The sequence below is a fragment of the Curcuma longa genome, chromosome 2 (assembly GCF_044706935.1).
Source record: "Curcuma longa cultivar G26 ecotype Majalengka, Jawa Barat chromosome 2, ITB_CL_G26_1.1, whole genome shotgun sequence".
Lineage (NCBI taxonomy): Eukaryota > Viridiplantae > Streptophyta > Magnoliopsida > Zingiberales > Zingiberaceae > Curcuma > Curcuma longa.
In genome coordinates this window covers 16,862,168-16,884,970 of record NC_133862.1, presented here as the reverse complement: position 1 = coordinate 16,884,970, position 22,803 = coordinate 16,862,168, and the positions used below count along the sequence as shown (strand labels likewise).

Genomic DNA, 22,803 nt, shown 5'->3' with positions numbered 1-22,803 from the left:
CTTCTTCTCCTCTCTGTTTCGTCGCCACCAACACCGCGCCTTCGCCACCAGCAGCGTGGAGAAGACCTCAACCGCGTCTCCTTCCTCCGCGATCGCTCCTCTGCACCGCCGCCACCGTTCCCTACCGCATGGAGAATCTTAGTGTCGCCGCCTTCCTCATCCTATCGCTAACCTCCGTGATCCCTGTCACCGTTCTCCTTGAAGTAGAGTCGCCCGCCGCACTACCACCGTCAACCTCCGCGATCCTCTGTTGTTGTAGCTAGGATCGAGCAGCAGACGCCCTCCGCCGCCGTCATCCCCTGTCAACCAACACCGCCTCCCTTCTTCTTCGCGTCATCCATCGGAGATACGCGAGCACCAACCAACCACAATCGAAGGAGGGCGTCACCATCGCAAAACCCTTTCTCTTCCTCTTGTCTAGATCTGATCGGCCTGTGTGACGATCCAACAGCAATTCCTGGCCCTTTCCCCTCTCAATTTGGAGAAACTAGCGGCCATCTGTCTTGTGCCTATCAGCAACTGCACAGGTCTTGGCCGTGAGCTTGGAACCGGAGCTAGCTTGACCTAGGGCTTCTAATTTGAGGTAAGTTTGATTATGATTTTTGCTAGGATCTAATTTGAATACCTAGTTCTAAGGTTTCTAAATTTTGGGAGTTTGTTTTAATGGGATCTATTCATGGTTGTTTAAATTGTTGAGGTGTGGATTCAATGAGGAAATTATCAATCTATTGATTAGGGTATTATTGTTGTGGTTAATGGAGGTTTGATTTGTTGAGGTGTGGTTGTACTAGAATTTTTATTTTGGTGTTAAAGGATTCATTCTGGACTGAGCTATTGAGGAATATATTAGGGTTTGTGTATGTGGTTGTGAATTAGTAGAAAAATTAGATTAATCTATTCTGTGTATTTTGTTCTGGCTGTTTTCAATTAATGGGTGTTAATTGGATGTGGCTAGGCTGGTGTTAGTTTCGGTTGTGGTTAAATATGGATTGAGTTTAATTAGGTTTATGTGATGAGTGGTGTTAACTAGACTTGGTTGGGTTAATCTAGCCAAGTTAAGTTAATTAGATTGGTGGATTGGGTTAGGTTAAGAATGGAGTAGGAAGTTAAGTAGGAGATTTACTTCATTGAAAACTTTAATATAATATAGTATTTAGAGAATATTATATTTTGTAAATTGCATGACCTTGATTGTTGATCCTGCTATATACGAAGGAGTTTATTAGGGTTTCTTATTTGACGTGCATCATACCAAGTGGGTACTCCTATGCTTGATCAACACATGTCTTATTTGTAGTACATGATTTAGTATAATCCTATTATTAATTATTCTGTTGCTATCCTATTTGCATTCGTTGCTTGACTCATTGTGTTGCTTGATACTTACTATTGACCTTGATATGATCCAATTGTCATCAATACAGTCTCCTTGTTAATTATTTATCTATGTTGACTTATAATGATTGATATTGGGTATACCTTGGTAGGTGTAGTAATTATCTGTTGAACTATACATTATAACATCATGTTGTTGTTGTTAACTCTCACTGTCTATGTGGGTGAGAGCATTATAGCACTACATAGTGTGGGTGCTACCAGGACTAGCTGGATAGCTCTCTTGGAATACTGTCCCTCCTCCTCGCGTGTAGCTGGTTTGTTGTTGGTGCGGGTGATTCCTGTCGTGCACCCCAGTTCATTGCACAGTGTGGGTGTTTGGAGATGTTGAGTGCAGAAAGTGATATTTTCCCTACTCCACACTCATGTGTAGTGGTCTGTTGTTGGAAGGTGTGCAGTTGTCCTGTTTAACGGCCCAGTTTAATGCACTGGATGGGTGACTGAGGGTGGCGAGTGTAGACAATGACCATGCATGCATTTGTTATTAGTTGTTTACTGCATTTATGATTGTTGCATTTGTTGTTATATGATTGTGGTTGTGCACTTGTTGTTATATGATTGTTGCATTTGTGTGACAAGATATACATGATTCTCGTATTGTATAATACTTGTTAGTAGTACGTAGTATGTTAACCTTGTTCCTTAAGTATCATATTGAGACTGTATACCTTTGATATCCATGTTGATATATATGTTGTGCACTTCTATCCAGTACTCACTGAGTATTTTATACTCACCATCCAGACCTTGGATTTTTTTGTCTCCTCAAGTAGCTGATAAGGATATTGAAGCTTGGAATTCTACCGGACCGCCCCCATCTCACAGCAGGAGTTGTTTCCCTTGGTGAGTTGTAGGATTGTTTCCTTTGTGTGGCTTGTGGAGTTTTTGCCTGTATTTGCGTAATTTTTCTATGTTAGTCTCGTGGTGTTCATGTTTTGGATTTGTGGTTGAGTTTGTTGTTTTATTTTTTTGTGAGCACTATCGATGTGCTTTGGGATTTTTGTGTTGGATTTTTCGGGCCACAAAAACTGCTTTTTGCGTTGCGGAAACCCCGAAACCCATGCCACCAGATCCGTGTGAAAACAATAAAAATTCACATACATGGTTTTCTATCCTAGATCTACTTTAGATCTACATGTAAAGAGACCTTTATCCTTGATGCGTGCCCTTCGCGTATCCCGCTCGTCCAAACGGTGCCGGATCTCCTAGAGCGTCAAGTGCCGCTCCTCTACAAGTATCCACACAAACAAATTGGTGGAACCAAAACCAAAGGTGTGCTAGCACCAACAAAAGTTTCGGCAAGGCTAGGAGAGGAGAGGGAGAGGGAGAGGGAGAAAAACTCTAAGGGAAGGAGAGGGAGAGAATGAGAGTTAGAATGAAAACAACACACAAAATCATCCTCATGTGGCCGGCCACATTACTCCTCATCAAGTCCACTAAATGCCATTAAAATCCCATGAGTTACAATCTCATATGTAACTCCCATGAGATGGCAACCTTTGATGATGTGGAACATCATCATTGGCCACCACTTATGCCACTTCACATCAAAGTCAAATGGTCAAGTCAAGCATTGACCATGAGGTGATATAAGTCAAGTCAACATAGACTATGACATGGCAAAAGTCAAGTCAAACTTGATGATGATGTGGTACAAAGTCAAGTCAAACTTAACCCCCAAGTCAAGTCAAACTTGACTATAAGGTCCTCCTTCTCAAGTCAAGTCAAACTTGACTTCTAATCTCCAAGATTGATCAAATCAACTCTACTAGTCTAGTTTGGATTACACTTAACCCAACTTGATTTCATCACATGAATCTAATCCTCTTGGTTCATCATATGAACCTAATCTCCACCTAATTGTCCTTTGTGTGTGACCCTATAGTTTCTTGTAACGTTAGCAATACTTTTAAACCGATTTAGAAACATAAGTAGTGAGCGGTATCTAACAACACATCACTACTACCCAAATTACAAGAATGTTGAGATCCAACATCACCATTGTGACTACTAATTGTGACTCTTCATAATATGTGGTCATATTCTTCTATCCATGATATCATGATTGATCAAACCGAGGCATAGACTGTGTCATCCTCTAATCAATCTGTGTCTTGAACTCCAAGTAGACTCAATACAATCAAACAAGCTCAACATCACATGTTGACTCATTTGGGCATGACCATGCACTTTAGTGGTCTCACTCTATCAAGAACTATGATATCACTCCCGTTATATGGGAGGGATAGATCCCATCTACATCACTCACATCCCTCCGCATAATTTGTTACATACCCAGTAATCGCCTTTATAGTCCACCCAGTTACGGGTGACGTTTGATGAAGCCAAAGTAAGTAACTTTCTATGTAGGGAATCATGGTGACTTCAGGTCCAAGGACTAATAGTCATACCAATAGCCACATGAGAAAGTATATGACACTCATATAACGATCTATGATACTTTCTCATGACAGGTCATTCAGTATACATTCTCCAATGCATACCCATGTGTCAACTTGATATCTCATATCCATGACTTGTGAGATCAAGCCATCATGTTGACCTACATGCTAGTCTCATCGCATTAACATTGTCCCTGAATGTTAATACTTGACTAGGAATCATTTAGAGCAGTGTTCTCTATATCATCTCACTATCGATTCAAACAATCGATTGATATAGATACGAACCATCTACTCAAGGACGTTACTATACTTAGTTATTTGGCACCAATACAAGTAAGTATAATAACCATAATCAAATGCCTTTATAAAAAGAAATATGATACAATGAGTCCATACAACAATCATCATATGATTGGCTCTAGGGCTCTCACTAACATTCTCCCACTAGCACTAGTGCCAATCAGTATAGGCTCTAAGCCCTAATTACCTAGTGTGACCATCATGCTTTCTCTGTGCCAAAGCATTGGTCAAGGGATCTGCGATGTTAGCCTCTGTGGGTACTCTGTATATCTTCACATCTCCTCTATCGATGATCTCTCGAATGAGATGGAAGCGCCATAGTATGTGTTTGGTCCGCTGGTGTCACGACCCGGAAGATAGCTGTCCGAAAAATTTCGGCAGCACCTCCCCAGTATCACTGACAATTCCCTGTATACAAACACACATAATAATGGCCAACACGGCCTATCCATACTACAAAATATGGAATAGATGCTATATAAAAGTAAAAGGTGACCCACACATCCTACACAATACTAACGAGAAAACTCGTCAATACGCAAAACACGAAATCATAGAAACGGTGACACAAGTCCAATAAAGTCCAGTACAATGGAAATGAAATCATAAAGTCCGATACGACAGAAAATGACCAACGATACAGATATATCATCACAAGTCACAAATACATCCACACACGCAAAGTGTCGTAGTCGTGAGATGGCGTAGCTGGCAGATCTCTGGCATCCTCTATAAGCTCTACCTGATATCTGGGAAGACAGAAAAATCTCAGGGTCCAAAAGGTGTGAGTACAGATACTCAGTGGGTAATATAGAAAGACAGTGCATGAAATAAAGAAGTAGCAAAAGAATAGGTACATACCAATGTCATCAAAGTATCAATAAGGTATCTGCAGATAATAAACATCTAACATGGATCTCATGTAGTGCAACATATGAATGACATGACAAACATAGTGCAACAATCAAGAGTCAAACAGGTAGACAATCAAAATGCAGGATCAGTGCGGTCCAATACATATATATCATGCACATGATGCACATATGCATGATGCAACTGCCCCACTCACTACAGCACTCGTGCAAGCATCTGAGGCTGGGATGGCCGGCATCTGGGGATCAGTACTCCGCGCCCTACAACAAAGTAGTCCGGTGATCCAAATCAGGGATCAGAGCCCCGCGTCCGGGTGATCCCGTAGCTGTGATAAGCTACAAATCCTATAGCCGATATCTGTACTCTAATACTCGTCCTGGACTGCGTACACTGCCATACAGTCTATGAGTACCACCCCGGAGCGGTGTCGAGTCAAATCATCGGCACGGCTGCGTACACTGCCATACAGCCGTCGACTGCGTACACTGCCATACAGTCGCCATCACCATGATGGAAATAGGGTATAATAACCACCTATGTAGATATACAACTAAGTCATCTACCATCACGATAAACCCACTCTAATGGGATTTACAATCGTTATCATGCATCATGATGAGATGCTCAATCATATCAACCAGCACCTACTGTACTACTCAATATACGTAGGTATATGTCATGATGATCTCAGGTATCATAAAGATAGGAGCATACCAACGATGATCACAAAGGTCATATCAAGGAAGGAAACAATAAGCATGAATAATAATCCAAGACCAATCGACATAAGGTCAAGCATGAAATAACCAGAATAATAACAAAGTATCGAATCATCATGGGCATGAATGGAATCAATAAACAATCAACAGATACAGGAAACAAGGTACATGCACTAAAATAAGTACGCACTGTATGTACAGTAAAATCACCCACCTGATAAATCGCAGGTAAAACTCAGAACCCCCAGAACCCTCGTATATATCAAACTCCAAGAATCACTCAGGGTCCTGCAAATACAATGACAATATCCTAAATACCAGAATGTATTGAAGAACCCAAATGGAATCTAAGTTAGCTTCATTCTATTTAATTAACCTAACTTGGGTTAGACTAATCTAACCGTTGGATAGCTATTAATAGGGTTTAACTAATCCACTAATTAGTTGTATTAATAATTAATACATCAAATGTTTAATTAAATCCAAGCTAACTACATTAGGTTAATAAACCCAATTTAACTCAATCAAAACATAATCAAACTGATTAAACTCAAATGACCCTTAATCGGATCAACTAAAATCGGTACAAGCCAACCAATAAATCCATAAGGTCCAACAATACCTTAATTCACCACACATCAAGACTTAACCTAATAGGAATCAATCCTAACCTATCAGATCAGTCCTAACTACAATCTAAATCAACCGACTCATCAATTAGAATCATGGAAACCCACAGGTAACATTGAAATCCTATAATAAAGATTTTCAAATGCTTACCTTAGATTGAGTTGTGGCCTAACCAGCCACTGCTCGTCAACTTGCTGTAAATTTCTGAAATCACCATTGCAATTAAGCCGTAACCACAAGACCCAATTTCTATTAAATTCCAGATTGAATCGAATCAATAACAAGGAGCTTACCTTTATAGAACCCTAACGAGCCCAAATCAAGTCTCGGTTCTTTCCTTCTTCTTCACTGCCGAAACTTCCTCAAGTTCCGGTCAATTTGCATCAACATCTGAGGAAGAAACAGAACCGATCCAGATCCAAGAAATTTGAAACAATAAACAAATATTCAGCTACTAATCAAGGAAGAACCCTAACCTTTACCTATCAATTTCTCCTTCTTCGTTCTTCCTCTTGCTTGTAGCCGAATCATCTAAAGAAAATCCCCGATTCAAATCCAAGCTCTAAAATCTGGAAAGAATATAGATCTGAGCTCACCGCCCTAAATCTAAGCTTACGAAACCCTCAAAACAACAGATCTATAGCTTACTTACCGATTCTTCTTCCTCTTCCTTCGGTTTGCCGCCGCCGCAAGCCTCCACTCCTCTCAAATTCAATCACCTCCGACGAGTAGTGATCCTCAATAGCTCAGATCTGGTCGCCGACGTTTCCTCTTTGGCTCCCAGCTCCGCCGTGATCGCGTCGCGTTTGCCGCCGTTCGCGATCGAGAAGGAAGCAGAGAAGAAGAAAGGCGAAGCAGAGGAAAAAGAATCGCGATGAATGAAGAGCTTAAAGGTTTCTTAATGGGCGGATCCAATGTTAACGGGTATAAAACCTATCCAATAACCCATTAACCTATAAGCTTTGGGTTCAGACCGGTTCGGTTCAGGCCTTTACTGTAGCAAACCGGACAACCTTGGTTCGCTTGGTTCGCTAACCAATCGAATCCCGATTTGACTCAAACCAATTTTGTTTGATTCCTCTCCACAAAACGAATCTTTTCATCCTTTCTATTTTATCAAAACCTCTTCTATTACGGACCAAACCAAATTGGTTCAATCTTGGTTCATTTGGTTCATCAACCAAATGACCTCTGATTTGAACGAAACCACTTTCGTTCATTTCGTCTTCATAAGACGAATTCATTCCCTTCCACTAACAAAATTCCTAATCATACCCAATTAGGATTACATTATTTACAATTTAACCCCTAAAAGTTTCGGTATTTTACAGTCCATACAACAATCATCATATGATTGGCTCTAGGGCTCTCACTAACATTCTCCCACTAGCACTAGTGCCAATCAGTATAGGCTCTAAGCCCTAATTACCTAGTGTGACCATCATGCTTTCTCTGTGCCAAAGCATTGGTCAAGGGATCTGCGATGTTAGCCTCTGTGGGTACTCTGTATATCTTCACATCTCCTCTATCGATGATCTCTCGAATGAGATGGAAGCGCCACAGTATGTGTTTGGTCCGCTGGTGTGAGCAAGGTTCCTTAGCCTGTGCAATAGCTCCATTGTTGTCAAAATAGAGCTCTACAGGCTGTGCAATGCTAGGAACCACCCCAAGCTCAGTAATGAACTTGTGGATCCAAACAGACTCCTTTGTTGCCTCAGATGCAGCAATGTACTCGACCTCTGTTGTAGAATCAGCGACTGTGTCCTGCTTCAAACTCTTCCAGCTCAAAGCACCACCATTTAAGCAAAACACGAACCCTGACTGTGATCTGTAGTCATCTTGGTCGGTTTGGAAGCTGGCATCATCGTAACCCTTTATAGCTAGCTCTTCCTCACCACCATATATCAAGAAATATTCTTTAGTCCTTCTCAAGTACTTCAGAATATTCTTGACAGCTATCCAGTGACGCTCACCTAGATCTGACTGGTGTTGGTGCAAGATGCACTAAGATCTTGCCTAATGTTTCGATGTTTGACAATACACCTAAGTCTGGTCAGTTTGACCAAGGGTTGATCCAAACAGGACTTGATGTTTGGATGTGTGGAAGTGAGCGAGAAGGCCTAGTCGGTTAGACTAGGCAAGGAAAGTCCTGATCTGGATGATTGGGCAAGGAAGTCCTAGTGAGTGGAGCTGGGCAAGGGAAAGTCCTAGTTGTAGGCTAGGCAAAGAGAAGTCCTGATTTGGAGGATCAGGCGGAAGTCTTGGCAGAGTCAACGTGCACCAGGCAGAAGTCTGGACTTGGTCAGGAGGACCAAGTTGCAGAAAGGCTGGACTTGGTCAGGAGGCAAGTTGCAGCAGAAGAATGGACTGGTCAGGAGGATCAGTTGCGTTCAAGTCCTGGGGGGCAACGACAGAGCCGAGCACAAGTCCAACAAGTCTGGAGGACTTGGTTGGCATGAATTCTCCAGAATGGAGTGGGTTAGGCTAACCCAAGATTTCAGTAGAAATCTGAAGTTAGACGACCCACTAGGTAAGACTTTAGGTTATTGTATTTGCTTGCTTGTATGCTTGTCTTGCAGGAACCAGGAGCTGGAAGCAAGAGGGAAAAGCAGAGGTGAAGCAAGCAAAGTCAACCCAAAGTCAAGCTCAAAGTCAACTCTGATCAAACCTGGGTTGAGTCGACTCAGATCGAATTTTGAGTCGACTCGGCACTGGAGTCGACCCAGATCGGGTTTTGAGTCGACCCAGTGAACGCGCTCAAATCGTCGTTATAAATGAGCACGTCAATTTAATTAATACCGAATCCCCTAACTAAAGTAGTATAGGGCAACTCGAGTCGTCTCCCAACGATTGTAGACGGTGTGTGGTAATTCTAGTGGTTATTGTAATTGGGGATTTGGATTTTTCTCTTTTTGGATTGGATGGGGGGGGTTGTTGTCTTAAGTTCTAAGTCTAAACAATGGAAAGAACACTAAATATCAAGAACAAATTGCATTAATAAAGTAAAGAGTGCAACAAGTAAATAAGTGCATGAATAAAGAAACAAGCAAGAGAAATCTAAAGTCAAACAACATTCAAAACTGTAAGGGGAATTTTAACAAACACTTGATGTGCCAAAAGTCTAATCTATGCTTAAACATGGAAGAAAAGTAAAGCTAATGATTCTCCCTAAGGTTCTCGCCGAAGATGGATGTGAGGCGAAGCGGACTCCACGAATGATGCGCCGAAGGAAGGAATCTCCAACTTTGTAGCAATCCGGAGAGGATGTGGATGGATGAGATGACGTGACGGAGAAGAAAGTCCTCTTGCTCCTTGATGGATGGAAGGTGGTCGGATCGAAGAAAGGAAAACTCCTAGCCTTCTTCTCCGGGGCAATGAATGGAGATGGTGATGAAGAAATGGAGGTAGGTGGCGGCTAGGGCGAATCCCAAGGAGAGAATGTCTTTTCTCCACAAAAAATCAGCTTTTATACCCCAAAATCTGCTCCGCGACACGGCCATGTTTCTTAGGCACGGCCTGGGGCAAGCACCCCTCTGTTGGGAGGCACGGGCGTGCCTCCTAGGCACGCCCTAGAGTGGGCACAACCCCGTGGAAGAGGCACGGCCGTGCCTCTTAGGCACGGCCCCAAAACTGCAGGTTTTCTGCAAATGATGCATTGCGGGGCCTTTTACCATGTCTTAGATGCCGAATCTGTCCAAACCTCCTGAATGAAAGTTGTAGATCTCGAAGTTATCTTCATTTTGGTAGGTCATACAGCCCGTAGTTCAACCGGAGCAAAAAGTTATGGCCATTTTAGTTTTAGTCTGCAGAGCAGTCCAGCTGAGACACGGCTGCGTTTGGATTCCGAAAAGGTGAGGCACGCCCGTGTCAAGAGGAGGCACGGCCGTGCTTCTTAGGCACGGCCTGGAGAAGTTGCTATTCTGTAAAAAGGCACGGGCGTGCCTATTAGGCACGCCCTAGAGAGGTCGCGCTTCTGTAAAAAGGCACGGGCGTGCCTTTAGACACGGCCTGAAGAAGTTGCATTGCGGGGCTTTTTAGCATGTTTTAGAGGCCGAATTTCGCTGAACCTTCTGAAGTAAAGTTGTAGATCTTGAAGTCCTCGTCATTTTGATATATGGCACGTCCCATGGTTCCAACTGAGCTAAAAGTTATAGCCATTTTAGTTTTGATCTGCAGTGCAGTCTGATCGAAACATGGCCACGGGAAGAGGAGGCACGGCCGTGATAAGAAGAGGCAGGCACGGCCGTGCTTCTTAGGCACGGCCTGGGCAACATGGGGCACGGCCCTGGGTTGTGGGGCACGGCCTGGGGAGGTGGAGAATGGCCCTGGGAGCCTCCGAAACACCCCAAATGACCTCTAAACACTTCCAAATGCTCTCCAACTTCATCCAACTTCATAGCTCTTTGAGTATCCTACAAATATACATGAAAAATGTTAGATTCAACCCAAAATTTGTAGGAATAAGCAATATGATCTAAAATAAGTTCCTACTCATAATATGTGTTAATATTCAATAGTTACACAACGAGAGGGTCAAAATATCAAGTTTTAGAGCCAAAATAAACTATGAAAATGAGTGTTATCACCCAGACAGACTCCTTAGTTCTTGTTTAACAGTGTCACAGAAGGTTAACATGGTGATAGATCTCATGTGATTAGAGTTTGGTTTAACAGAACAGGGTAAATTTTTCAGACAACTACAAATATAAGATGCAGTTAAACCTCAGAAACAAAATCCCTAAACCAGCTATCGTAAGCTATTACAGTGCAGGTGAGGGAGACTTACAAAGCTCGGAAGTTATATTCAACAGAGAGCCCTGCGTTAGTTCTCCTGGTTGAGGGAGAAGTCTTCAGCACTTCCGCCCGAGCAGACAAGAGCAGAGGGGGAAGAAGAGAGGAAGAGAGGAAGAGTGGAAGAGTGCTCGGCAGGTGAAGGGAAGAGTTTATAAGGAGAGATAGTGAAGTTACCACAAGGTAATAAATCAACAAATCCTCTTAATTAGCCAAGGTAATAAATCCTCTTAATTAGCCATTAATATGTAATCAAACCTAGTATAGTAACGACATCTCGCCCCAACGTTTCCTTGATTTGATTTTTTTTCGCTCCCTAATGATCCCTGAGCCCTAAGTAACATTCCTCTTATGCTTTTAACAAGAAATATCTACTTGCACATATGGTCTAAGGTTTGCTATACATTGGAGGGGGTCCAAGGTTCAAATCCTTGCCCCTCCACATTTTCTTTCTTTTTTTCCTTCTAGCAAAAACCTCCATGGGACCCATTCCAAGCAACATTTTAGGCCTATAAAGTTTTAAAGCCCAAATTAGTATTTTATACTAATTCCTTTCTTATCATAATTAATCCATCATTTATAAATAAATATCCAGAAATTATTGAAGGAAAAATTTCGGGTATTACAACCACCTGCCGGACGCCCAGTGGTCCGCCGCCGGCCAGCGGCATCACAGTGCCATCACAGTGCTAGGCAATAAAGGAAAAGGAAGCAACGAAGAAGAGTTACGGGGGAGTTTACCGTCGCCGCGGAGGAGGAAGAAATCGCGGAGGAGGAGGAGAAATCGCGTCGGTCGTCGGAGGGATCGGGAAGGCTGGAATCGCGGAGAAGGAGGAGAAATCGTGCCGGTCGCCGGAGGGATCGGGAAGGCTGGAATCGAGGAGGAGGAGGAGGAGAAATCGCGCCGGTCGCCGGAGGGATTGGGAAGGCTGGAATCGCGGCGGAGGAGGAAGAAATCGCGGAGGAGGAGGAGGAGAAATCGCACAGGAGAAGGAAAAGGGGATATGGCGTTAGCTAAATCTAGGGTTTTGCGATGAAAACCCTTTTTGTCGCCAAATTTGGCGACGAAAACGAGTTTTCATCGCCAAATTTGGCGACGAAAACGAGTTTTCATCGCAAATTTGGCGACGAAAACAGGTTTTCATCGCCAAATAGCCTAAGGGATGGCCCCACCCCACCCGTGACCCGATCCATTAATCAATTTGGCAACGAAAACACCTATTCGTCGCAAACTTGGTGACGAAAACACCTATTCGTCGCAAATTTGGCGACGAAAACACCTATTCATCGTAAAATTGGCGACGAACACGCCGATTCGTCGCCAATTGTCGCAACCCTATAATTCCCTCCGTCAACCCGTGGACCCCTTTTCTGCACAAATTCGCGACGAAAAAAAATTGTCGCCAAATTGGCGACGAAAAAAACATTCGTCGCTAAATCGGCGACGAAAAGGGAAATTCGTCACCAATTCGGCGACGAATTTTTTTTCGTCGCCAATTTGGCGACGAATGTTTTTTTTCGTCGCCAAATGGGGACGAATTTTACAACGAATGTTTATTCGTTACAAATTTGCGACTAAAATCCTTTTGTCGTAAATGTCGTTGTAATTTGGCGACGAATATCTTATTTGTCGTAATTTTTGTCGCTAATTAGCGACGAAAAATATTTGTCGCAAATGATCGTCGCAAAATAGATGTATTTTTGTAGTGTCGAGTTATATTCAAGTCTAAACTATTTTACAACAAGAAATAATAGAAAAGGCACGACTCGCAGGTCGCGTATCAAATGTACAACATGCACAACACACAAAAACGGCGCAGACCGTATTATGAATTACAACACATTTTATCCAATCTAATTGGGTCTTTTGGGCCATAACCATTATCACAATTACACATAATTCTAAATTATGCATTTCCATAAATTTCTGTAATTTTATCACAATTTTACAGAATTTTGAGTCACAATTCTGAAACGGTACCGTTTAGCGATTTTCGGGCGCGATCGCGGGACAACGCCCCTTGCGGGGTTAGGGGCAACACCCCTACTCGCGAAATAACCTTCATGAGTGTCCCTAACACGATCCTATAGCGCCTTAAGCCACTGTCCCAAAACAAAAATAACTTGTTTGGGCGATATCTAGCCGTTTCGGAGAAGTTTTCTCGGTAGTCGAAGCCTACAAGTGTCCTAACACTTGTTGCTTCGCTTCTACGAGAAAAATATCCAAAAATACTATAAAAATCATAAAATTACAGAAACTTACAGTAGACTAATTTTTCATAAAAATTAGAATAAAACCATGTATGTGTTTCGCACGTGGCTCTGATACCACTGTTGGGTTTTTCGGGCCGCAAAAACCACTTTTTGCGTTGCGGAAACCCCGAAATCCATGCCACCGGATCCGTGCGAAAATACATAAAAATTCACATACATGGTTTTCTATCCTAGATCTACTTTAGATCTATATGTAAAGAGACCTTTACCCTTGATGCGTGCCCTTCGCGTATCCCGCTCGTCCAAACGGTGCCGGATCTCCTAGAGCGTCAAGTGCCGCTCCTCTACAAGTATCCACACGAACAAATTGGTGGAACCAAAACTAAAGGTGTGCTAGCACCAACAAAGGTTTTGGCAAGGCTAGGAGAGGAGAGGGAGAGGGAGAAAAAACTCTAAGGGAAGGAGAGAAGAGAATGAGAGTTAGAATGAAAACAACACACAAAATCATCCTCATGTGGCCGGCCACATTACTCCTCATCAAGTCCACTAAATGCCATTAAAATCCCATGAGTTACAATCTCATATGTAACCCCATGAGGTGGCAACCTTTGATGATGTGGAGCATCATCATTGGCCACCACTTATGTCACTTCACATCAAAGTCAAATGGTCAAGTCAAGCATTGACCATGAGGTGGCATAAGTCAAGTTAACATAGACTATGACATGGCTGTTGGTGCAATCGTGACCCAAGTGATTAGATTTTAATGTTTGGCTAAATCAGCTAAGTTAGGCAATGTGGTGTTATCTAACATGTGTGGTTTGAGTCCACAGGAAAGCCCAGGAGTGGAGACCTGGCAATTGGTGAAGTCCCGGAGGTGCGGCCTCTTGGCAATTAGTGAAGTCCCGGAGGCGCGGCCTCTTGGCAAGGATGAAGTCCCGGAGGCGCGGCCTCTTGGCAAGGATGTCTTAGCACGATGAAGTCGAGGGAAATGTCTCAAGCTAGTGCAAGGAAGAGCACGAGGCTTGTGGAAGACGTTTGAAGGCTTGCATCAAGGCTAAGGAGTGAAGAGAAGCTGAAAATGGAAGTTTTCAGCTATGGCAGTCGACTGGCCCTGCCAGCAGTCGACTGGGGTTGATCCGGAGCACACACAGACAAGCACAGAAAAATCAGTCGAGTGGACAGTCGACTGGAGCAGTCGACTGGCCATGGAGCAGTCGACTGATATACTGCCGTTGGGGTGACAACTGATGAATTAAATGCATATTTAATTCCCGTTGAAGCCCATCAGTCGACAGGCCTTAGGAGCAGTCGACTGGGGCACTGAAATTCATAAAAAGAGTGGTCAACGTTGCAGAGAATTAACATTTGATTTTTCATCTTCTTTACTGTTCTCTGATCTCTGTAAAAAGCTCTTTTCTTCCTCTCTTACTTCATAAAAGATCTTGTACGAGGAAGACATCGATTGTGAGGGTTTCTCCGCCTTCGAAGTGTGATTCAAAAAGGAGAGTTTTTCTCATAGTGGAATCGTCGGGCTGTGTGTGTGGATCCTTGGATTAGTCACCTCGTAGAGGTGGATACCAAGTAAATCGAACGGGTTAGCGTTTGGTTCTTTGCAATCTATTCTTTATATTTTTGCTTCCGCTAACAACTTTGCAGAGAAAGTCAAAAATCGCTATTCACCCCCCTCTAGCGAACGCACCGATCCTAACAAGTGGTATCAGAGCCGGTTCATTTCAAAAGATCCAACGTTCAACCGAAATACAAATGACGTTTCAAGAGGGATACAACACCGCACGACCACCGTACTTCGACGGCAACGATTTCGCGTATTGGAAAGGTAGAATGAAATATTACTTAATGAATGATATTGAAAATTGGTTTAGCATTGTAGATGGCTTCGAAAAATCGAAGGATGAGTCTGGAAAGCCTCTACCAACAACAAGTTGGACAAAGGAGATATGCAAAAAGGCGCAAGCAAATGCAAAGGCCACTGCCTTGGGGGCACGGCCTGAGGCAGTGAGGCTTCTGTCCGGGGGCACGGCCGTGCCTCTGGGGCACGGTCCAGACTTGACTCGGCTCTGTTTGAAGGCACGGCCGTGCCTGTGAGGCACGACCACAGCCTGTCTTCTCTTCATTTGCTGGACACGGCCGTGTCTTGAGGCACGGCCAGATGCTTGGACCCTTCTGTTTTGGCGCACGGTCGTGCCTATTAGGCACGGCCAACAGCAGATGCTCCCTTCTGATGGAAACACGGCCGTGCCTGTGAGGCACGGCCATGACTTGGCTTCTTCTGTTTCAAAGCACGGCCGTGTCTGGTAGACACGGCCTATGACTGCTGCTGAGGGGAATGTTGGCACGGCCGTGCCAGTGAGGCACGACCCAGGCTTGTTGGTCTTCTGTTTGGGCACACGCTCGTGCCCTTTGAAACACGGCCAGGAGGCTGAATAGACACGGTCGTGCCTATGAGGCACGGCCCTGTTTTATATATACATGTTGCTTTATGGATTTGTGCCTTGTGATTGATTGATAATATGTCTGTGAATGGTATTGAATCTATGAGGGTAAGGATTTATTGTGGTTTTGAGGATTCTTAGGATCGTATATCGGGGTGCCTTGTGACAGAGGGTTAACCTTTAACCGGACCTTCCGAGGAAATCTTTAGGCTACAATGAATCATTATGAGGGATATCTAATGGTTATTGATTGTTAGAGAGAGGTCCTTAAATGGATACCCTGTGACAGAGGGTAGGACATTGGTAGTATGCTGGGGCGACCGAGTGACAGCGGGAGAGCCATAACCAGGCTAACTGGTGTCATCTCAAACTGACAATCATAACACTAGAACACCATTGATTTATTCCAAGGAAACCTGACGAGGTCTAATTGGATACATTGGTTAGAATCCCTGCAAATGTGCATGTATTGAGGAATGGTAAAGGATCCATAGTCAATCAAACATAATCTCGAGGAATCCGAAGTCCTAGGATCGTTTCCACACATCTGTCATAGTTGATTTCTCTCTATTTGAGGTTTTAGGAGCTTGAACACTCTCTCTTCCCCACACAAATTCAACTTAAGTGATCTCTCCACTCTTATTGTACTAGTTTAGTGATCAATTCCACGGTCCCTGTGGATTCGATATCTTTTATTACTTGACGACATTCCGTATACTTGCGGAACGCCCATCAAGTTTTTGGCGCCGTTGCCGGGGATCGTGCGCAATTGTTTACTAAGCTTTTACATTAAGAACTTTTCTTTTCTTTTATACATTGCTTCCATTTATTCTTTTTATTCTTTTCATTCATTGATTGGTACTATTCTTTTTAGGCTTATTAATTGCCTGACATTTTAATCATTTGTTTTGATTGTTGTGCATGCGCAGGGCCAACCCCGTGGAGTTTCCTTTCGACCCTGAGATTGAAAGAACTTACCGAAGGAGACTTCCACTCACAAAGGGTAAATAATCAAGAAGAATCATCAAACACAATGGCCCAGAAATCATTGAAAGATTATGCCGCACCACAATCGAGAGGAACGACATCATGGAAAATTAAACAGTTATACTGATGAGCATAGGTTATATATATATATATATATATATATATATATATATATATATATATATATATATATATATATATATATTCTAGCTATGTTTATGCTCATCTACTTGTAATTCATTGCATATGATCTACTTTGTCACACCTTATTCTTTTACAATTACATATTTTTACACTTTTGCTCGAAGATCTGCTCTTTGTATATTTAGCTTGACAGGATGTGATTTAGGGACAAAATGATGCATTATTGATGGTGGAGCAAATAGTGGAGAAAAGAGGCTCACACTGACTGTGCTCGCTGTCACGGGTGAGTCTCTTAAGTTGCAAACACGAAGAAACAGAGGAAAAGAAGCAATGAAGCAAAGCACGGCCGTGCCTCATAGACACGACCATGCCTCATATATCCAGGCTTAGACACGGCCGTGTAACACCAGGAGACACGGCCGTGTCCCTCCAACAGAGCGACGACAGCAGGGGCCGTGCCTATCAAGCACGGCCGTGCCCACTTCTTGAGCCTGATCCAGCTTGGGCCATGCCTAATAGGCATGACCGCGCCACATTTCCAGAGGTGCGCCTGCCCCAGGCTGTGCCCATTAGGCACGGCCGTGTGACAGAAAATTCTGGGCGTGTCTCCTTTTTGGACAGTTCTGCAGACTTAAAATAAAATGGGCATAACTTTCAGCTCAAATGGACTCATAAGCCGTGCCACATATTGAAATGTAGAGAACTTCAAGATCTACAACTTTGCTTCAGGGTGTACAGAAAGATGACTTCTCTAGGCTATACTAAATGGCATGGTCGTGCCTCCTAATCGCGGCCATACTGGGTGCTCTACCCAAACTGCTGGCCAAACTTTGAACCAACATAACTTTTGGATCAGAAGGAGTTATGGGTTGGTCCACCAACCAAATTGAAGATAATTTGATGTTCCACAACTTTGGTTCAGGGTCCAATGGAAGAAAACTGGGTTTATTGGGTAAAAAATACATTGGGGCAGAGCCTTGTAAACTAGGGAAAATCTGGACAGATTTGGAAGAGTATATAATTGGAAAACAAACCCAATCTTGGGTCATTCTCCAAAACCCTAGGTCTTGGCTAGGGGGAAGGTGCCTCCCCACTCTTGGGGAGGCCCTAAACACTTCATCTCCACCAATCCATCCTACACCGGAGCGAGAAGATCTTCAACGGATGCCCACACTTCAAAGATAAGTCTTCCCCTTTCTTGTTGATGACTATTTTCATGTATTCTTGTTTAATCTTCTTGTAATGGAGTAGATCCTTGAGTTTAGGATGTAGGATGAACATCTATGTAATGACGGTGATGTATGAACTAGTTTATGTTATTTTTCCTATTCAATGAAGTGTTTACATTTGTTTCATGTATTATGTGCCTTGAATGTGTTTGATGAAATATTTGTATGAGCGCATGTACATGATTATGAGGGGTGGATTACTATATAGGGAGATCCTAGGATCGTATGCTCGGGGCAGCTCGTGACAAGAGGAATGCCTTTAACCAGACCTTCCGAAGTGATTCCTACATAGTAGTAAACCTCCATAAGGGATATCTAATGGTTGATGGCCACTCGGACAAGGTCCTTAACAGGGTACAAGTGACAGAGGGTATGGCGTTCTACAATAAATTTGACTTTCCGCAGCACGTCATTAATGGCGCACAATTATAATGTGCTGTTAATAATGGTTTTTACGGCGCACCTAATATGTGCGCTTCGGATAATATATTATATTTTAAAATTAACAACGCACAAATAATAGTGCGCTGCGAGTAGTATTTTTTATAGCGTGTAAAAATTATGCGCTGTTAAAAGAGGGTTAAAAAAATAACATTAACAGCGCGAATAGGTGATACACTGTTAAAAATATATTAAAAAAACTTATTTCTTTTCCCATCCGCCGCGTGACTTAACATGCACTGCCTGCCTTTAGGTTTTGTCGCACCACACCGTTTCTACTCTTCGCGTTCCCGACGCCGCGCCCGCCCGCCCACACTGTGCCGCCCGCTCGAGGTCTGCCGGCCGCCCGCCTGCGTTCACTCTCCCGCCCACCGCACCCTCTGTTCTTCGCGCTCCCGACGCCGCGCTCGCCCACCCGCGGTCTGCCACCCACCCGCGCTCTGCTGGCCGCCCACGGTTTGCCGACCAGCCGTGTTCGCTCTCCTCTAGCCTCGCCCGCCCGCCATGCCGGCCGTCCGTCACTCCCCTTGCAGTGGCAAGAAGAAGAGATAGGAAGAAGAGGTAAAATGGCAGTGAACTCATTCATTTTCAATTCATGTCTAATTGAATCTTGGAGCTGCAAGAAATGAAGTGATACTAGTTGTCTAGTTAGTGAGCAGCGAGAAATAGTTGTAGAAAGGGAAAATGCTAGCACGTGAGTAATGGCAATTTGATCTTATAGATTTCACAAAGCACGAGAGTAATGGCAATTTGATCTTATAGATTTCACAAAGCAAGTATGTGTATCACGTTGCAACCAAATCAGGCCTACAGTTTTCATCGGCCAAACGCATTTCAACACAAATCACGCAACAGAAATAGCACTTATATCATTCCCTAAGGCAGCACCTTCTAGACCTGGTCAAGGTATTCAATCTTCTACAGAGCTATCTAAGTTAACAACTAAAGGGTATTGTTAAGAGCTCTGATAGTGGTAGCTCAACTGAAAAATCAGGAGTTATACAGAGGACAAGACTGTGGCATCTTCTTAGACCTGATTAAGGTATTCAACCATCTACAGAGTAATCTTAGTTAACAATTAAGGGTACTGTTAAGTACACATTTTGCTCCTATTATTTAGACATGGTTTATAGATTTTTTAGTACATGAAAAGGATCAAGAGTTCCGTTCAAAAAGGGCATGGTATTTGTTCTTCTTTATTGTTCAACTGTTTAAATTAATTCAGCAGCATTTATCATTAGATACGTCTTGCAACAACATTTTCAATTTACAGTTTTGTAGGAATTAAGTTTTGTTACAGAAACTCTAATTCCAATTCACTACCTCCTCTTGTCTGGCCTCAAACACTTCCTGAGTAAAATTCAATTCTACCAAAATAGGTTAGCATGTAAAGTACTCAAATTACCTAAGATAACTTCCTAAGCATTCACTCTTACCACAAAGTGCTTCACTCTAGCTGAATGTACCAGCAAATATTCCAACTAAAAATAATTAACAACCAATTATAGTTGTGGTGAAAATACATTAAATGGAAGATGTAATATGAAGTCTTAGAAACTAATATGAAGCAGAAATAGCAGCAAGAGAACCCTCAATCAATTGCCCCATCTCTCAAAATTTTGGATATTTGTCCAATTCAACTCATAGTATTTTACTTCCTTACAGAAGATGCCTCTAAAAGGTGCCAAGACAAACAAAAATTAGCATACATATTAGACTGAATGTCAATTGCATTTATAAGCTTCAGATCAATCATATTAGACATAATAATTTAAGTGCCTACTTAGCTAAAATTATGTGGACATAATGGCTGAATTCTAATACCTTGCTCACAGTTTCTTTGAAAGGAATGTGATTCTTGTGCTATGAGATTGAGAGCTAAATGGGAAGGATCAAATAGTTAATGAAGCAATCCTTCCTTCTAACACATCTTTATATTTGCCATGTTATATTTGATTTTGTAATGTTTGTTATGTTGTTAATTTTAGGGTTATGTTAATCTATGGGTTGCCATGTTGTTAATGTTTGCCATGTTGTTAATTTTGTAATGTTGCCATGTCATCACATAGGACTTCAAGGTCAAATGCCAACAAAGTCTGACGAGGTCGAGTTGGTATTTTGGTTAGAATCCCTACAAGGTGGTAAACATTCAGAGTAAGGAAATAGACATGAATTAGGGATATCACCTAGCATAGATGTGAAATCGAAATCCTAGACTTATCCATCTCATCCATAAACCCCAAGCCAATCTCTCTCTTTCTCTACCATACACAACCAACATCCTCAACCAATTCGTTTCCCTTCGAGTCTAGATAACTATCTTAGTGACATCACTATAGCTAATACACAGTCTCTGTGGTTCGATATCTTTTTATTACTTGACGATAACCGTATACTTGCGGTTCACATCAAGTTTTTGGCGCCATTGCTGGGGACTGTTGCTATTAGCTTTAATGACTAGCAATTTTAGTTACTCTAGACTCTGAAAAACATAAAAAAATTAAAATATAGAAAATCTAAAATATTTTTCTTGAGGATTAATATGGATGCTTATCTAGTGAGGTTATTCCATATAGGAAATTCAAGATTTGGTGAGTTGTATGTCGATGATTGTGAGTGGTGTGGTACTGAATGACATTCGATGAAAGAGTGTCCAACTATATATGATCCTATTTACACAAGAGGTGGAGAAAAGTATGGATGCATCCCTACATTTGAAGAATGGGCTAGTTCGAGATGTTTAAAAAATAGGGCATATAAGTGTAAATTACAGCAAGAACTTTTTGAATCTTGAACAGGAATATGTGACCAACCAACATGATAATGATTATGGCACTGATTTGTCTATGAAAGATGATAACTTAGAGGTGTTTGTAGGATCGGAATACGCGCTAGAGGGGGGGGGGGTGAATAGCGCGTATCGCTTTTCGAAATCGTTCGTTAACTATCAGAATACTTAAGCAGCGGATTAGAAATAAGAGACAGAGGACACGTAGATTTACTTGGTTCCTAACCCCCCAGGGTTATTATATCCAAGGCCTATGTACGGGAGGTGTCCGTCCACTAGTGGTCTCCTTTCTGATCGACTCCAACTGGGTCGACTCCAACTGTCATGGCAGAACAACTTTTATCGCTTCCGCCCGTTATCCTGTCTGAGTCGACTCCAGTTGCCTTCTGAGTCGACTCCAATTGATGTGGCGTCAACTGCGATAAGTCTTGACTCTACGTCAGTCTGAGTCTACTCAAAACCATATCTGAGTCGACTCCACTGCCGAGTCGACTCAAATCTCTGGTTGAGTCGACTCAATTTAGGTTTGACTTTGAGCTTGACTTTGAGTTGACTTTGCTTGCTTCACCTCTACTTTTCCCTCTTGCTTCCAGCTCCTGGTTCCTGCAAGACAAGCATACAAGCAATCAAACAAAACAACCTAAAGCCTTACTTAGTGGGTTAACTTCAGATTTCTACCGAAATCTTGGGTTAGTCTAACCCACTCCATTCTGGAGAATTCATGCCAACCAAGTCATCCAGACTTGTTGGATTTGTGCTCGGCTCTGTCCTAGCCCCCCAGGATTTTTGCTGCGGTTCGGTTCTCTCTAACCAACCCAGACTTCTGCTGCGACTCGATCACTCAGACCAGCCCAGACTTCTGCTGTGACTCGGTCACCTAGACCAGCCCAGACTTCACCTGGTGCACTTGACTCTGCCACGACTTCTGCCTGATCCTCCAAATCAGGACTTCCTTTTGCCTAGCCTACAACTAGGACTTTTCCTTGCCTAACTTCACTCATCAGGACTTCCCTTGCCCGATCATCCAGATCAGGACTTCCACTGCCTAGTCTAACCGACTAGGTCTGTCAGGAAGTATACTGAAAAGACTAGCTCTTTTGTATATAAATATTTATGAAATAAAGTATCATGTTTTGGTCAAATAATTGTAATAGTGTATTTTGCAATAAAGTCCTCTTAATTTACATTGTAGATAACTTGGTGTCTGTGAGACACAGAAGACCATGATTATCGGTCCCTTGTGAATTATAAACTAAGGCTCACAACCAAAATGACTTTGGACAAACCATCGGGAACGGTTGTAGTGTAATTCGGTGACTGTCTGTCTTGACTGTAGAATTACACTAGTGCACTTTGTGTGTATTGAGTAGGACCATTGAGGTTGTTCGATTTACACTGACTCACAAATTGAACATGACCTCTGTTATTATA

The 22,803-nt window shown here is 42.7% G+C and overlaps 1 long non-coding RNA gene and 1 pseudogene across 1 annotated transcript; both read right to left on the bottom strand.

Annotated features, from left to right (window-relative positions):
• Nucleotides 1-4,528: 4,528 nt before the first annotated feature.
• LOC141816312 (uncharacterized) lies at nucleotides 4,529-6,703 on the bottom strand. The gene is made up of 2 exons (XR_012600674.1): nucleotides 6,616-6,703; nucleotides 4,529-4,849 (listed from the first exon to the last, which is right to left on the bottom strand). It is a non-coding gene; the product is annotated as an uncharacterized LOC141816312 (long non-coding RNA).
• A 12,130-nt stretch (nucleotides 6,704-18,833) lies between these two features.
• LOC141821728 (transcription termination factor MTEF18, mitochondrial-like) overlaps nucleotides 18,834-22,803 on the bottom strand; it is a 5,153-nt pseudogene continuing 1,183 nt past the window's right edge.